The sequence below is a fragment of the Malania oleifera genome, chromosome 4 (genome assembly GCF_029873635.1).
Source record: "Malania oleifera isolate guangnan ecotype guangnan chromosome 4, ASM2987363v1, whole genome shotgun sequence".
In the NCBI taxonomy this organism is placed as follows: Eukaryota; Viridiplantae; Streptophyta; class Magnoliopsida; order Santalales; family Ximeniaceae; genus Malania; species Malania oleifera.
In genome coordinates this window covers 77,408,892-77,426,105 of record NC_080420.1, presented here as the reverse complement: position 1 = coordinate 77,426,105, position 17,214 = coordinate 77,408,892, and positions in this window count along the sequence as shown.

Genomic DNA, 17,214 nt, shown 5'->3' with positions numbered 1-17,214 from the left:
GGAATCGAATACTACATGGTCATGTGTAGCTATTGGGTACAAAGTAGTCCTTAAGAGGCCAAAGTGGTTGCTCCGCCACAACAAGTTCGTGGGGAGTATGGGGTTCCAGGATTTGAATTGTGGGAATTGATGGACGTTCAACCATGAGTTTAAGTTTAGACGACTCAACAAACTCATGATTAGAGGTGGGTTTCCTAATAGACCTACGGGATCTCTCAATCTCAGGGTCTATAGCTACTAGCTCTAGATCCAAAGAACACAAACCCAACATACACACGTGTAGCATCCAGAACTAAGACTTCAGTGTAACAAACAAAAATAAAAATAAAAGAAAACAAAGGAAAGAAAAACAATAATATGCTAAACTAGAAATTGGCTCATAACCATGACCTAGTTCCCCAGTAACGATGCCAAAATTTTGTAGGGTTTCGTGTAGCCAAAGGCTGGGGTACTTAACTACCAAAAATAAAATATATAAACCTAACTACTCCTAAGTTAAGTAGAATAGTGAGTAAGTTGAGTGTCGATCCTCAGGGACTTAGGTGCAGCTATTCACCACTTCCAATCTAGTTTATTACAATTTTGATTAAAAGAAAATAAAAAGGAGAAATGTTAAAAATGTTTTTCTAACAATCTACTAAAAGCATGTAAATTCTATATTAGCACTACTCCTACAAAAAAAAAAATCTAAGATCATGAGTCACACCTGGACTGTCATTTGGCACAAGTTATGTTCAGTCAACTATTCATCTTAGGTTAATGGCTAAGTGGACCATTCGAAGGCATAGAGTAGCAAAGGTGCACCAATCATCCAAAGCACATTCAAGAACCAGGGTATGCTCTATCTCAATGATCATGAATGCACCCCGTACATGAACCGTAACCTAATTTGTATAGATGACTGAATCTCTAACTAGGTTATCCTACCCCCTAAGGTATCATCACTTTCAAAGATGTAAACTTGCATGGAAATTAAATGAAAGCATGTAAAAGAAAGCAGTAAAGGAAGGCATGTAAAGGAAAGCAAGTAAATGAAAGCATGTAAAGATGGCTTCAATTGCAAACTCAATAGTCTGTCACTAACAATCAAGCATACAACTGAAAACCCTAATTTACTAGGTAACACAAGGAATGAGAAGGTTGCCATAGGCCTTCAAGAAACCAAACATGAACCAAAACAAGAATGTGAATCAAAAGCAGTAAATCTATTCTACTTTTGTTCTCAATGGATTTCTAGGCCTATCACTAATCGAAAATAGGCCAAAGAGGAACCCTAAGAACATATTCGAAGTTATTATTTACACCCAAAAGGGTTTACAAGGTTTGAAATTCAACATAGGAAAGTTTGTAAGAAATCTTGCGCAGAAGATCATTGATGTCAACCTAGTCACACCCATGCTTTCTTCTGGTCGCGCCCTGGTTGAGACTCGCGGGAAATCAGGAATTTAAACTTCAGCATCTTCGACCTAGTCATGCTAATGGGTCTTACTGGTCAAGCTACTAGTGAAGACTTGCAGGATCTCAACTTTAGTTCAACTTTAGGAATTTGACTTGGTTGCCCTTCATGTTCTCCCTGGTCGAACACTTGGTCGAGACTCTCGATATTTCTTACTCAGTAGGCTTTAGTATCTCAACCTGGTCGCCCTAGAGGATTACTTGTTCAATCACCTAGTTGAACCTTGTAGCATTCTTCTTTCAGTCAAAACCTTGGAGTCTTCAGCTTGTGATCAGGCGGTCCGTGTATTAGCTAGTTGCACCACATGGTTGAACAAAGGCTTCTTCTCTTATGATACATTGAGGCTCTAGGGGCTTCTCTAAGCAACTGATTTAGGCTTTGTGTACTCCAATAACTCCCTTGGCTTCTTGTAATTCTTAACTCCTCAGTTTTAACCTATTTTTCCTAAAACATGAAAAAAGCTTGCATAACTTCAAACTATGATAACAAAAGGGCATTTACAAAATAAAATAAGACAAAACAAAAGGTAAATGGGGACCTAGAATAGTGCATTTTAGGGACTCATAAGTCCCAATTGAAACAAATCATGTGTAAGTGCATCCTACCATTGTCTTACACCATGTGAATACCAAAACTTATACAACATTAAAGCTAATGAACTCCTGATTAACTCTCATCGAGTTTTCAAACGATAAAACTGATTATACCCTATGAAACTATGCACACGCAACTTACTTCATCATTAGTGAGCATAATAAAGTCATTTACAAGATACGACATGAAATTGTAACACAAACGCCATATAGAAGTATGTAAAGGGCATAAGGAATGAGGGCCCTCTTAGGCTCCCTAACTGGCTAGCCTCTCGTAGGCGTTTGAAGTGGCTTCCTCAAACGGGGGTTCTTTATGTGCCTTTCACAAAACGTGATCATCTCCTCAAAAATCAACTTCGGGACACTCACAATGATGCCTCAATGTACAACGTATAATATCTGGAGATGAACACCTTGTCGTTCTGAGTGATGGCCAAAGGTGCATAGGTTGTGCTGCAAAATAAGGCCCAGAAGGAGCAAGTAATCTAGCACCTGATTCTATTTTGTGCACATCCCTCTCTACATGTTGCCACTGTCGTAATACAAGCCATGAAATATATGGCAAATAATGTGGTGCATGTCAGAAGAATCGAGGGTTGCCTGAGGGGTATTGTCAATCTCCTCATGGGGCCATGCTCAATCAATCAGGTCAAACATCAACTCGAATGTGATCCCCTATACTATAGTGAGCTAGACACCTGTAGTGGGGTTGTGCTATATGTGGGCATAGAACTCCCACACCAACTGTGAATGACACGTCATCGTCGACGGGGTCATGTAATGGTTGAGCTTCCTCATCTCAAGGATCTGGATGCAACACTTCTATCTCGGATGGGTGCGGGTCTCCTCAACCCAAAATGTATACACCGACTTGAGGTCATATCAGTAAGGGTTATCCTCTGTTTCCTCTACCCCCTACTCGCATATGCCTACTCGTGCTGAGTTCCTCGATCTCTTATCATCGATCGAGCAGGTGGAATGTCATTAGACCTGGACAAAGACTCATCCCTTGACTGATCCTGGACTCACTTCCTCTTGGTAGTGGCTAGTGATGACTGGGGTTGCTTGGCAGCAGCCTGGGACTCTGAATGATAAGGCATTATTTAAGAACGATCGGTGGAGGTGGTCGAGAAGGTGGTGAAGTATATAAGCAAAGTGAAAGAAAAAATAATGGAGAATGGGAAGGGACATGGATGCGACAAAGGAAGAAGAAGGAACCTCGTGTGTGATTGTGGACGTTTTAAGCAAGGAATCAAAGAATAAAGGCCATAGGGGTTGCCGAAGCTAGGAAAGGCTTTAACAAGGGTCACCGGAGGTCATTGGAGGTGGGGCAACCAAGGGGGAAGTGGGTGAGACTAGGGATGCGAAAAGAGAAGGAGTTTGGAAAAGTTAAGGCTTCGTGGGAAAAGAGGGAATTTAAAACAATTTCCCAATCTCGACCAAGTCGCGCCAGCTATGTATTGGTCACACCCTAGTCGCACCCCCTTTTAAGATGAAAATAATCTTTTAACTAGGTTGTTCCAGAGTGAAGTGCTAGTCACGACATGGTTGAGATCCTATAGAATTTGAAAGATCTCAGACATTCAGAGCTTCAACTAGGTCGCACTGGAGCAGTCTTGGTCATTCCTTGGTCGAGCTCCTTCGGAATTTGAAAGGTTACAGACCTAAGTTCTCGACCAGGTTGCACTTGTGGCAGTGATGGTTGCACCTTGATTGAGCTTCTTAAGAGTTGGGAAGGTCAATTGACTTATAATGCTTCGACCAGGTCACACTTTTGAGTGTTGGTCACACCCTAGTCGCACCTCAACTAACTTATGACTTATTATAAGGACCCTATACTCTATCTACCTTACACTGCACAACCTACGAACTCAAAGAAGAAATAAAAATAAGAAATACAATTGGGCTACCTCCTAGAAGCACTAAGTTTACCATCTTCAGCGAAACACAATGAATGCCGATTTCGAACTCATTTGGGTTCGAAAATAGGAGTGTATTCCACTAGGCCCTCATTAATCCACTTCCCATATACCCAAAACATTACCTCTAAGCTAGAGACCGAGTCATAAATGGCAATGATCTGCTCATACAAGTCCTTTAAGTCTGATGAGGAGGAGCTATCAAGATAAAGTATAACCTTAGGGAGATCCTTCCAAAGAATCAAGGGAGCCACTTCCTCAACACACTCATCGATTATATCAATGTCCACAAGTTGGACTTCATCAAATGGATGGGTGGAAGAGTGAAACACATTTAGCTGGACCTGCATGCTGCCAAAGGACACATCCATGAACATGGTCCTACACTGAATGCAAGCATTAGCCATAGCTAAGAATGATCATCTTAAAAGGACATGGATAAAATCTTTGGTTGGGTCTATAGGTTCCATATCCAAGAAGTCAACAGGGTAATAGAACTCTTTAACCTTGACCAAGATATTGGCCTTACAAGACTTCAAATCTTGTTTTGATGATAAAAAATCAGAGGAACTTAATATATTTGGTTAAGTGATGATATTTCAGAACTCAAGTATGAGAATACAAAGTCAAGTGCTCACAGGGATCATTAAAAGCTTATACTCCAAAGGAAGATTATCAAATGAAGCTTAAAAGGCAAGGATTCAAAGATGGTCTAATAAAGCTTGAAGATCATGAGAGCATGAATATTAAAGAGAACTTGCTAAAAGCTTAAAATATATTGAAGCTCGAAGACAAGATGGATTCAAAGAAAGACAAGCATGAAGACTTAAGGGCTTAGAATGTCAAAGTCTTAAGAAGTCTTTATGTAAGTATTTCATTCGATTTTAATACGGATACATGAACTTCTTAGATTAATTACATGGACCCAGATACCTCTTAAAATAATTGGAAAATATATTTATAAGGTAAAAAATTATTTTAAAAAGGTTAAAATTATTTTTGCAATGAAAAGCACCAAAATAGGATTTTCCAAATTCTGTTATATTTTCTATATCTGTATTAATGAGCATTTTTCTCTATCAAACACACCATATTTAAAAACATATTCAACATGAAAGTTATGGGATTTTCTCTTAGATTTTTGTTGATATTAAGAAAATCCAATTTGGAGTTATATAGAAAAAGTTATTACCAAAATACCTAAGGGTAGTTGAAGCTAACTGCACCACAGCCAACTGATTGGTCAGCCAACTAACCAGAATGAACTCGGTTTTGGTAGCCAACTGATTGGTCAATTGACTAACCAATTTGAACTATGTTCAGTTAGATGACTGACAATTATTTTTTGAAAATCTTGGACAGATAGAATGGACTCAGCCGCTTGTCCAGCCAGCTGACCCTGTATAAACACTTACCCTGTTGCTTGTCCAGCCAACTAACCCAACGACAATTTAAATTTTAAACTTTAACGGGAAAATTCTAAAAATTAGTTTTTCAAAACTAAACGTTATAAAAACTTGGGGACACTCCAAGAAACTTGAGAAACAAGGAAACTCACTCTAAAAACTCTATAAAAACATGGTTTTGCAAATCAAATTATACCAAGCAATTGAAAATCAATTCTCAAAGCTGAAACTCTCATACTCTTAAAGTTCTCATGCTCTCATCTTTGCACATCTGAATTGTTGTGATTTTTGGGAAGCAACTGATCAATCGTTCTCTATAATTATGAATTGTTGATTCTCATCTTGAAGGAAAACTTGGTGAAATCTCTTTTAAGCTTCAATTGTATTTCATATTGATATTTTGATTGAAGTATATAAAATTTGAAATTATACTAATCTACCCTATCTGAGGGTAATTCTTTGTACACGGATTATTGATCTTGTTCTTATAGATTTTACGATTCAAGGATTGTTTGGATTGTTGCCTAAGCACGAGGTATAGCTTTGAGAGGCATTGCTCTAGCCTAGTGAAGGAGTGTTTGAGCGTGGGGTATCGCCTGTAAGGTTTTGTTCTGCCTGAAAAGGAACTGGTATAGTGGAATCCTTAGGTAGTTTTCCTAAGGTGAGGACATAGGCAGGGAACCTCGTAAAAAACATGGTGTCACTCTCTTTCCCTTGCTCCCTTTATTTTCAGCATAACTGTGTGGATGATTTAATTTCTTAATCATAAAAACTACATAGATTGGATTTTAAATAAACTAAAGATTAATTTTGTTTTGGGATTGTGGAAACTGAAAGGGAGTACATTGGTTAATCAATATCTTTGCGGAAACCTCAAAGAGAGTACGTTGATTGGTTAACACCTAAAGACAAATTAACTAGAAGTTTATTTAAATTCTAAGTTAATTGGGAATTTGAGTTGTGGTTTGCTTTAAATCAAATTTCATTATTTATAGGGCTTACAAAAAGTACACAGGGCTATAAAAGTTGAAACTTGTATAAGAGCTGAATCTCATATCTTGGTTGAATATATTGTGGTTGATTGGTTTGGTTGATTGATTGGTTAATTTAGTTTTTGTTTAGTTATGTGGTTGTGGATTGAATAAAACAACTTAAGTTTTTGTGTGATTAATAAATCAACAAAAAGTTAAGAATTCATTAAAATAATTAAAAGTGGTTAGGAATTCAGAAAAAGATTTAAAGGAAAATTTTTAATAACCCAATTCACCACCCTCTTGGGACTACACCTTGGTTTCAATTGGTATCAGAGAGGGTTGTAGCAAATTCTAACTAGAAGTTAGATAAAGATCTATATGGCACACTTAGGCGTAGCTCCCTTTGGAGAGGGTCAATCCTCAACTAGGCCTCCCATCTTTTGTGATTTAAACTATACATTTTGGAAACAAAGAATGAGGATCTACCTTCAAACCATGGATTGGAAAGCATGGAGGGTTGTCACACATGGTGACCTTATCCCTAGCAAACTTGTAGATGGTAAAGAAATACCCAAAGAAGAAAAAGAATGGACTGACAATGACCATAAGATGTTGCAAGTAAATTCAAGTTCTATGAATGCTTTATATTGTGCTCTTGATATAAATGAATTCAATAGGGCCATGACTTGCAAATCAGCCAAAGAAATATGGGATAACTTAGAAGTAACCTATAAAGGTACTATTGATGTAAGGGATAATAGGATCGATATGTTAACTAGTGAATACGAAGCCTTTAGGATGAACCTGGAAGAATCAATCACTAGCATGTACACTAGGTTCACCCATATTATAAACTCCCTCAATGCACTAGCAAAAACTTACAGCACCTATGAAATGATCCAAAAATTTCTTAGAGGGCTGCCACCGATTTGGGAACCTAAGGCCACAACAATAACCGAAGGAATAAATTTGAAAATCACATCCCTAGATGAACTTATAGGATCCCTTCGTACATATGAAATGTCTATGAATGAAAGAAATGGAAAATCTAAAGCCCAAGAATCAATTGCTTTCAAAACTTCAAACAAAAACTTTTGTGATGAAGATGAAGATGAGATGGATATAAATGAAATAGCCTACATATCCAAGAAGCTTGCAAAAATCCTTAGAAATAAGAATAAATTCACAAGAAAAATCTGAAACTCAAAATTTGAATCAAATAAAGAAGAGACCAATAAAAAGAAATCAAGGAATAAAATCCCTACATGTTATAATTGCAAAAAGGATGGACACATAAAACCAGATTGTCCACAACTTAAGAAGGATTCCAAAAAGAAAAAGAAAAATGTAATAAAAGCCACTACTTGGGACAACATGAGTACAAGTAGTTCAAAAAGTATATCAAGTGACCAAGAGGTTACTTGCTATATGGCATGGGACGATGATGAAGAACAAAGTTCCTATTCAAATTGGTTAATGAGTATAGTAATGATTCATCTAATGAATCCAATGATGAGAGCATGCCATCTTATGAAGATTTACAAAATGAATTATTCAAAATTCATAAGATCCTAGTCAAAGTAACTAAACAATATACTTCATTGGAAAATAAGAATGAAGATACGATAAATAAGTTGGAATCTCTTAAACTTGCTAAAAAAGAAAAAATTTAAAAATCAATAAAATAGAAAATAAGAATAAAGCTATGATAAAAGAGTTAGAATCTAAAAATCTTGCTGAAAAAGAACAAGATTTGAAAATTAAGTGATTAGAAAGAAAGAATGAAAAGTTTATGAAGGAATTAGAAGACTTAATATCCCAATACTCTATGGAAAATGAGAAAGAGAATAAAATCATAAAAATATCTCAAAATCAAGAGAAGGGCAACAATATACAAAATTCAAAAATTTATGATCTTAAGAGAGAAATCGAGAATCAAGCCAAAATCATCTATAACTTTACAAAAGGAAAAGAAAATCTTGACAAAATGATTGGGGCACAAAGAATGTCGTTAAATAAAGAAGACATAGTATTTAATGGGGTTGAGAATATAAAGAAAAAGAATCTCTACATGTGATACTTTACAAAAGCCTCTAAAGATTATGCTTACACTCACACCACATGCTTCCTATGTAAGAAGAAGGGACATATAAAGTTTGAATGTCCATTAAAGAGAAAGGGTATGAAAACTAAACAAGTTTGGAAAGTAAAAGAAACATCCTTTGTTAAAACATCTAGACCCATGAAAGTATGGGTACCAAGATAAGAAACTAGTTCTCTTGTTAAGAATTGAAAAAACTAAAAACATGATAAAAATATCTAAGTAATGACTCAAAAATAAAATTCTCCTTGTTCAAATCTATGGAAAATTATTTCTTAATACAAGGAAATTAAACTAATTGAAAATTTCAAAGAAGAGTTTAAGAGCTTATTGACAACTATAACATTGAGACAAATAAAAAAATATATAAAATTGTTGGCCTCAATCAATGAATGAATCATACAAGGCTTAACTTAGAAAGTATTAAAGATATGGAAAGCAATATGAATTTTAGGAATTTATATGAAATCAAAAGTAAGAAAATCCAAGCTTATTGCATGAGTTTTTGATTAAGAAAAGATATTTGAGAATAAGAAACACTTGAGCAAAATTGTAGTACAATGCAAATAATAATGATATTCTCCTTGCTTATATGTTATGCTACATGCTTACATGCTGATATCTTGATAGTGCCAATGTCATGAAAATGATTTGACTTATATTAATGATTTATGGCTCACTATATATTGAAAATTTGAGCATGATTTTGATGCATGAATTTCGATATGACATTGATATATGAATATGAAATTAATTCTTGACCGTACACGCTAATGATAGATCACATAGATAAACTTATTTGTCTTGTGCTACACCTTGTACCATGTGCTTATTGATAATCTTCTTTACGTTACTAATGTCAAAAAGAAGAGAAAGTTGAATTGAAAAATTGGCATCTAAATAATTTGGTATCCATGAGCAACGCACGACATGACATTAGCATTGGTACCTATGAAGCATATTGGTATCCATGAATATATCAATTGGTATTTAAGAAAGACAACATAATTATATCCATGAGCATGTTATGATATTGATGATATTGACATGATATTGGTATTTGATATTAGTATCCATGAGCACATATATGATATGAATCAATATTTGAAGCATGGGATGATAAACTTAAAAGCATAATTGGTATCAAATATGAATGTATTAAATTCAGGGGGAGTATTATGACTTATTGCTAGTATTATGATTTTTTCCCTAATTTTCAATTGATATCATATGAAATAAATAATTGGTATCATGAATTAATGTCAAAGAGGGAAAAAATGTTGAAAAAATTATGAATTATGAAAGACAAATATGACTTTTGAAGTATTTTTAGCTAATAAGAATGTTGTGCAACATATGCTTGATTGTGAATTTAAATATGTTACAACACATATGAAATATGAATTAAAAATATGAAATATGCATGACTATTTGACTATTGAAGCACACTACATAGGCTACATTGCAATATATTGGGAAGTGTGTATTCATGTGATATACTTGCTTGATGTTCATATGCTCAAAATATGATTTTACTTTAACTTAATCATTTTTGATATCTTACTCTTTTTGATTGATGTCAAAAGAGGGAGAAGTTTTGAGTAAAAATTAAACATGGTATTGAAAAATTTGAACATGATATATGTAGCAAAAAGGGGGAGAAGTATTTGGTATTGAATGATCTTGAACTTGAATGATGTAATGAGCATGATACTAAAAGAGTTTTTGAAATTGATCTTGATATTGCTAAGTTTGTTAAGATGATGCTTATTGTTACTCAATTTTTTGCTCATTGTTTGTCATCTTCAAAAAAGGGGAGATTGTTGGCTTCACAAGACTTAAAATCTTGTTGTGATGATAACAAATCCAAGGAACTTAACATATTTGGTTAAGTGATGATATTTTAGAACTCAAGTATGAGAATACAAGGTCAAGTGCTCACAAGGATCATTGAAAGCTTATACTCCAAAGAAAGATGATCAAATGAAGCTTAAAAGGCGTGAATTCAAAGATGGTCTAATAAAGCTTGAAGATCATGAGAGCATGAATATTAAAGAGAACTTACTAACAACTTAAAATATATTGAAGCTCGAAGACAAGATGGAGTCAAAGAAAGACAAGCATGAAGACTTAAGTGTTTAGAATGTCAAAGTCTTAAGAAGTCTTTATGTAAGTTCTTCATTTGATTTCAATATAGATACATGAACCTCTTAAGTTAATCATATGGACCTAGATACCTCTTAAAATACTTGGAAAATATTTTTATAAGGTCAAAAATTATTTCAAAAAGGTTAAAATTATTTTTGGAATGAAAAGCACCAAAATAGGATTTTTCGAATTCTGTTATATTTTCTATATCTGTATTAATGAGCATTTTTTATCTATCAAACATTCCTTATCTTAAAACTTGTTCAAAATGAAAGTTATGGGATTTTATCTTAGATTTTTGTTGATACTTAGAACTTCAAATTTGGAGTTATATAGAAAAAGTTATGATAAAAATATTGAAAGGTGGTTCAAGCTATTAGCACCTCAGCCAACTGACTGGTCAACCAACTAACTACAATGAACTGGGTTTTGTCAGCCAACTGACTGGTAAGCTGACTGACCAATTTGAACTATGTTTATTAGCCGACTGAAAATTATTTTTTGAAAATCCTGGACAGATAGAATGGACTTAGCCACCTGTCTAGCCGGCTGACCATGTATAAATACTTACCCAGTCGCCTATCCAGCCAACTGACCCTTCGGGATTTTAAATTTTGAACTTTAACAGGAAAATTCTAAAAATTAGTTTTTCAAATCTAAATGTTATAAAAACTTTGGGGACACTCCAAGCAACTTGGGAAACAAGGAAACTCACTCTAAAAACTCTATAGATACATGGTTTTCAAAATCAAATTATACCAAGTAATTGAAAATCAATTCTCAAAGCTGAAACTCCCATACTCTCAAAGCTCTCATGCTGACCAGTTAGTTGGTCAGTTAGTTGACCAGCCAATTGACTGGTCAGCTGATTGACCACTTTGAATTATGTTCAGTCAACGAACTGACAATTATTTTTTGAAAATCCTGGACAAACAAAATGGACTCAGCTACCTGTCCAGCTGATTGGCCCCGTATAAACACTTACCCAGTCACCTGTCCAGCTAACTGACCCTGCAGGAATTTAAATTTTGAACTTTAATGGGAAAATTCTAAAAATTAGTTTTTCAAATCTAAATGTTATAAAAATTAGGGGACACTCCAAGCAACTTGGGAAACAAGGAAACTCGCTCTAAAAACTCTATAAATACATGGTTTTGCAAATCAAATTATACCAAGCAATTGAAAATCAATTCTTAAAGCTGAAACTCTCATACTCTTAAAGCTCTCATGCTCTCATCTTTGCACATCTAAATTGCTGAGATTTTCTGGAAGTAACTAATCAATCATTCTCTGTATTTCTGAATTGTTGATTCTCATCTAGAAGGAAAACTTGGTGAAATCTCTTTTGAGCTTCAATTGTATTTCATATTGATATTTTGATTGAAGTATATAGTATTTGAAATTGTACTAATCCACCCTATCTGAGGGTAATTCTTTGTCACAGATTATTGATCTTGTTCTTATAGATTTGATGATTCAAGGATTCTTTGGATCATTGCCCAAGCATGGGGTATCGCTTGGAAAGGAATTGCTCTAGCCTAGTGAAGGAGTGTTTGAGCATAGGGTATCGCTTGTAAGGTTTTGTTCTGCTAAAAAAGGAACTGGTATAGTGGAATGCTTAGGTGGTTTGCCTAAGGTGAGGACATAGGCTCGGGATAAGCTGAACCTCGTAAAAAATGTTGTGTCACTCTCTTTCCCTTACTCTCTTTATTTTTAGCATAGATGTGGATGATTTAAATAAACTAAAGATTAATTTAGTTTTGGGATTACGAAAACCGAAAGGGAGTATGTTGGTTGATCAATATCTTTGCGGAAACCTTATAGGGGGTACGTTGATTGGTTAACACCCAAAGACAAATTAACTAGAAGTTTATTTAAATTATAAGTAAATTGGGAATTTGAGTTGTGGTTTGCTTTGAATCAAATTTCATTATTTACAGGGCTTACAAAAATACACAGGGTTGTAAAAGCTAAAACTTGTATAAGAGTTGAATCTCATATCTTGGTTGAATATATTGTGGTTGATTGGTTTGATTGATTGATTGGTTAATTGAGTTTTTGTTTAGTTGTGTGGTTGTTGATTAAATAAAATGACTTAAGTTTTTGTGTGATTGCTAAATCAACAAAGAGTTAAGAATTCATTAAAAGAATTAAAAGTGGTTAAGAATTCATAAAAAGATTTAAAATAAAATTTTTAATAACCCAATTCACCCCCCCCCCTCTTGGGATTACACCTTGGTTCACAAGACATCCCTTTATCAAACCCCAAGGCTTTTTTACCAATTGGTCAGCGAAGCTCAATTTGTTCAGGGTGGGCTTTAGCTCTCCTAAACCAAATTGTTTATAGAATGAGTAGGGAAGTTGCATCACCCTCACTCCTAAATCTAAAAGAGTCCTATCAATAGTGTAATCACCAATTACACATAAGATGGTGGCAGCATCGGGATCTTTAAGTTTATAAAGAATGTGACCTAGAAGAATTGAGCTTACGTGTTCAGTCAGCCTCACTTGTTTGTTCAAGTGCACCCTAAACATGCATTTTTGGGTGCATAAGTCCTTAAAAAACTTGGCATATGCAAGCACTTACTTGATAGCATCTAAGCGAGGAATATTTACCTTGACTTGCCAGAATGTGTCCACAATACAAAAGGCCAAATTATCGGCATCGGTAAAGTCAATAGAACTCTCTATGGAGATTGATGATGTTTTATTGGTAGAAGGGTTAAAAGACAATATGCTTAGCATTAGTCAATTGAGTGACAAAGGTTTTGAAGTAACATTCAAATAAGAAAAATGCATAGTTGAAAACAGTGAAAAGCATAAAACCTTGTTTATTGCTAATCGGGTTGATAATGTATATTGCATTAACTTTCAAAGCTTGATATCTCAAGAAGTTCAATGCTTCACAACTGTGAATGAAGTTACTTGGCTATGGCATAGGAGATTAGGACATGTTATTTTGGACTTGTGTCCAAATTAGCAAAAAGTAACTTAGTTTAGGGTTTACCTAGCACTAAGTTTGTAAAGGACAAGGTATATGATGCTTGTCAACTTAGGAAGCAAACCAAGACAAGTTTCAAGAAGAAGAAGCATATCTCTACTAGTAGGCCACTAGAACATATTCATCAAGACCTATTTGGCCCCACTAGAGCTCAAAGCCTAGGAGGAAAGCAATACACATTCGTTATAGTTGAGGACTACTCCAGGTTTATCTGGGTACTTTTCTTATCCTCCAAGGACTAAGCGTGTAAGATGTTGATCAACTTATGCAAGAAGCTTCAAAATGAAATGGGGGATGACATTCAAAACATTAGGGGTGACTGAGGTAGAGAGTTCAAAAATAAAGATGTTGAGAATTATTGTACTGAACATGGAATATCTCACAACTTCTCAGCACCTCACACACCTCAACAAAATTGAGTTGTTGAAAGGAAAAATAGGTCACTTCAGGAGATAGCTAGGACCATGTTGAATGAGCATAATTTGCCTAAATAATTTTGGACTGAAGCAGTGAACATAGCCTGTTATGTAATCAATTGAGTCTCACTTAGGACCAGCCTAGAAAAGACCCCATATGAACTCTGGAAAGGGAGAAGACCGGATATATCTTACTTTCATGTTTTTGGATGTAAGTGCTTTGTCTTAAATGAAAAAGATGACCTAGGAAATTTTGATGCCAAATCATATGAAGGAATCTTCCTTGGATATGCAGTAAATAGCATAACCTTTAGAGTCTGCAACAAAAGAACTCTTTCAGTTGTAGAATCTATTCATGTAGCATTTTATGAGGCTAATCCTTTCTCTTCTAAACATATTGATGTTGATGAAATAGAACTAAGAAAAAGTTTAGAAGATCAAGCAATTCAAGAAATAAAAGATGAGAGTAATGAAATCAGCACACCTTTAAATGATAACTCTTAAAGTCAATCTAAATTGCCTATAGAGGGGAAGTTCATAAGGAATCACCCGAAGGACCAAATCATAGGTGAACCTTCACGAGGAGTGTCCACTAGATCATCATTAAATAATCTATGCAATCATTGTGCGTTCCTATCTTAAGAGGAACGCAAGAACACAAATGAGGCAATTAATGTTGAATCATGGATAGTAGTAATGCAAGAAGAGTTAAATCAGTTTGAGAGGAATAAGGTTTGGAAGTTAGTTCCTAATCACTCTATAATTGGCACCAAATGGGTGTTTAGGAACTAGAAGGATGAAAACAACATTGTAGTCCGTAACAAGGTTAGACTAGTAGCTCAAGGCTAGAATTGAAGCAATTACAATGCTACTAGCCTATGCATCCCACAAGAACTTCAAACTTTACCATATGGATGTGTGACTCACTCGAAAAATGAGCACCTCCAAAGCTATCCCAAGTATAGGAGTTACGTCGTGTAATATTAAGCCCAAGGGCTAGATCGTCTTCTCAGGGAATGCGTTTTAATCTCAAAATTTTACGTTCTTCCAATCGAAATAAAAAATGCACTTAACTCAGTTCAGATTCGGGGTTTTTCAGAATTTTAAAGTCTTAAACAAAAACTTAAATTAAAGTCCTAAAACTAGCATGCTTCAATTTAAAGAGCAAAAATGGAAACTCTAATCTACTCAAGAAAACACTGAAACACGCGTTAATGAAATATGGGCAACCTAGAACATGGAATCAAAGATGCTCAAGAATGGAAACCTAATCAAACACACACATGCGCGGAATAAAAATCAAATCTTTAACATGAACTAAAAATTACGAACCAAAATCAAAATTTAAACACTAACTAAATACTGAACTTTTAATATGAGTCAAGAACTCGAACTGAAATAACAAGATGCAAACAAAGATCTAAGTTTAAATAAAAACGAAACACAATGAAACCTTTCCTTTCTTCTTTTTTTTTTTTTAAGAACGAAACTGGACCTCATTAGATTACTGCAAAATAAACTAAAGTTCTAGTTAAATCTACCATTAATTAATTGAGAAAATACATAAATAAAGCGCAATAATAAGAAAACACCCTAAACAACGACTCAAAAACTAAAACTTTCCAATAAACCTCAACGAGAACTTAGCAATGTCCAACTAAATAAATAATTTTAATAATAAAAATATACCTTAGACAATTATTCAAACTCACACTTTTCAAACGAAACTAAATAATAATAAAAAAAAGAACAATGTTTGCATAACATAAAAAAAAAAAAAAACAAGAAAAATGAAAAAGGGAGAGAGAGAGAGAGAGAGAGAGAGAGAGAGAAAGAGAAGGCTGCTGCCATGGGAACAGCAGGGAGGTCTGCAAGAGAAGCCTAGAGGTTGCAGTAGGGGCCATGGCTAGAGGTACTCTGCTGATGTGCTTCTCCTGTGTGGAGGCTCCTGCACAGAGGTATGGAAGGCTGGGGAAGATGGTTGCTAGTGTGATGGAGGTCCACGGCAATGTTGTGTGGTTGCTCTTCTAGAGGAGAGCTGTACGGGAGGTAGGCTGGCCAAAGAACAGCGGCCGTAGAGTCTTCTGCTACTGCTAGCTGCTGCCGTGGTGGAGGCTGGCCTGGAGTTGCAATCAGAAGGCAAAGGGAGGTTGAAGAAGGAAAGAGAAGCTGCAAGGGGGTAAAAAAAATAGAGGAGGGATGGAGATGGAGAGGGAAGAAGGATGAGAGATCAGAGAAGTCAGATAGAGAGAAAAAGAGAAGGAGCAAAGCAGAATTGAAAAGAACAAAAAAACAAAACTAAAGAAGAAGAAGAAGAAGAAGAAGAAGAAGGAGAAGAGGAAGATGGGGAGCCCCGGGGGATGCCTATGTAGGGGGAGGAAGCAGGGAAATAAAAAGGGAAATTGGGTGCCCTAGGATCCGGCGTGGAACAACCCGACCCGTTTGGTAAAGGTTGACCCGTATTGTTATATTTTTTTTCATTTTTTTCATTCTCTGTTCATCGCAAATCTGACTCTTCTGGAGCATGTATCTCACAAAACTCAAAACATAAAAGTTGTAGATAATCCTTTCCTATTTCTCCAAAAATTTTAATCGCCTTGATCGGAGCTCGAACAGGAAAGTTATGCATGAAATACGAACAGGTGTTGGTTTTAGTTTCCGAGATTTTTCCTGCAACAAAAAATTACCAAAACTTCATAAATAGTGTAATAAAGTTCAAGAATGATGATTTTGGAACTTTATTAAAATATTGGACAATTGTGGACATTTAATTAAAAATATAAACCATAAAACCTGGGTTAAGATACCCAATTACGCAGTTTTGACGCGTAATCACACCCCCCAACTAATGTTTTGCTAGTCTCTAGCAAATGACGTGAATGAAATTCAGAGTGGTGTCTACAACTACATACTCCAGTGATCATGAAATCAACGCACATGCAACACAAGCATACCATTTCACATACAAGAACATAACTGAATTTCACACAAGTTTGTTTATATTCAATGCACACGACTCCAAAGCACGTCACTCTTGCAAGTTTCATCGTTTATATGTGATTTAAGAGCAGTATACTCACATGAAGTTAATCAGAGGTACATTCAGAGTTAATGCAATCATATAAGTTCGAAAGGTGTGTGTGATGTGTGTGATTTAGTACACCTAGGACGCCAGTGGACACCTACAGAACGGTCGCTTT